The sequence below is a fragment of the Onychomys torridus genome, unplaced genomic scaffold (assembly GCF_903995425.1).
Source record: "Onychomys torridus unplaced genomic scaffold, mOncTor1.1, whole genome shotgun sequence".
Taxonomy (NCBI): Eukaryota; Metazoa; Chordata; class Mammalia; order Rodentia; family Cricetidae; genus Onychomys; species Onychomys torridus.
This window is the reverse complement of record NW_023412675.1, coordinates 11,354-13,326: the sequence shown is the minus strand read 5'-3', so window position 1 is coordinate 13,326 and position 1,973 is coordinate 11,354.

The window sequence follows — 1,973 nt, the reverse complement described above, 5'->3', positions numbered from 1 at the left end:
GCCCCTGGCCTCATGTGTCTCCATAAGTTTGCTCATCAGAACTGAGAAGTTCGGAAAGATCAGACAATAGAGAACATGGACAGAGGAGATAAAAATGAGGTTTCATATGAAAAGTGATACTAGTTCATTTAAAAGGTAAAAAATGCATGGAAATAATTTTGGGACTTATTTTTTTCTGTTCAAAAAACACAACAGATTATGGTTATATTTATGGTTCCCTGCCCATGCCTATAATGATCATGATTAGTAACATATACCTATATGGCAATTGATACTGCCACAAAGTCCATTGTCCTCAATTACATGTTTTAATATTCTCATATTGAGTTTTGAAAATGAAAATCATTCAGTTCACAAAATGATGTCATGCACATCCTTGATTAATACATCATTCTTAGAATGCAAAAAGTAATATCCAAAAATCTGTTTCTTGTGGAGACTTTCATATAAAGCATTTATATTTAAATAGATTAATTCCTTCTTCCTGTTTTATAAAGTCTATGACAAGTTAAGAAAGTAGTTCTTAAATTCAGTAGTACCACTCATTAAAACAGCACCAGTGCTGAAAGTTAGGAGTGGTACGTTTGACACCAAATATCTTTGTCATCAACATTCATGTTGTTTATTTTAGGTATAATTAGCACACTAATTCACATAGGCACTGTGTTCAAAACGTCAAGCTTCTTGTTTCTATAACCATTTTGTGTATAAATTGACAATTTGGTTATTGCACTTTTTGTTTTTATAAATTTTCTTATGAGAACATACCACAACTTTAAGGGTGTATGTGTGAAATCACAGAAAATATAGGATGTGTTCACTTTCTGTATAATATTCTTCCATCAACAGTAAAAAAAATCTCTAGAAATACCTTTCATATTTATAGAAAATTCATTATTTTTACCTTATTGTTATATATTTACACAATATATCTTGATTATAGTTTACATGACCAACCTTCTTCCCAGTTTTTCCCTAACTCCCCATCCCATTGCATTCATTTTGTCTCTCATTAAAAGAGATAAAAATGAAACAAGACAAAATAAAATAGATAAAGCAAAATTTATTTTATCAAAGTTGAACCTGTTAAATAAACAGGAGAAAAATAATCTGCAAATCAAGCTTTTCTAGTTTCTCTTTGATGGAGCCAATCTTTTAATTGTTCCTGAATTGAAAATTTTATATCATCAACCCCCCAATGATTGCCCATTAATCCCCTGGTGCTGACCTCAAAACATGCCTTCCTCCTGTTGGAAGTCTTATTTTTTCACTGAGATAATGAATGCATTGGGCCCTGTCTATGTGTGCATTGGAGGTGGTTAACATCCTGCAATGTGAAAAAATATATTCTTTAATTAAATTTATTTATGTATTTAAATTTTATATTATAAATTTAATTTACATTTAAATAATTTACATTTCTTTATATTTAATTAAATATAATTATGTCTGCCAGATTCTTTGCTTTGAAAATCCTATATAGTCTAATTTAAGCACATAGTTCAACATTGTTTCACATTTTAGAATTGTAGCACTTAGGAAAGATAAATTATATTTGTTACAATGTTATCTCAAATAATAATATCACATAAGAACATTTGCAAAATTTTTTTGAATAGCCTTGAAAGTGAAGGAATATTACATGACAAAATTTTAAGTGTGTATTCTTGGCCCTCTTATATACATATTGCAAAAACTAAGATAAATAAAACAAAGATTCTCACCTGATGAATGTGTAATATAAAATATATATATTAAACAAATAATATCATAAAAATAAAACAAAAATTCTTATCTGATCAATGTCCAATATCCAAAATATACATGTTGAACACTATATACCAGTTAAATATAACAAAAAAAAATCATATCATATAGGACCAATATCCATATGATACTTATTGAACACAAGAAATCAAATAAATAACACAAAAATTTTCATCTGATAGAGGTCAAATATCCAAAATACACCT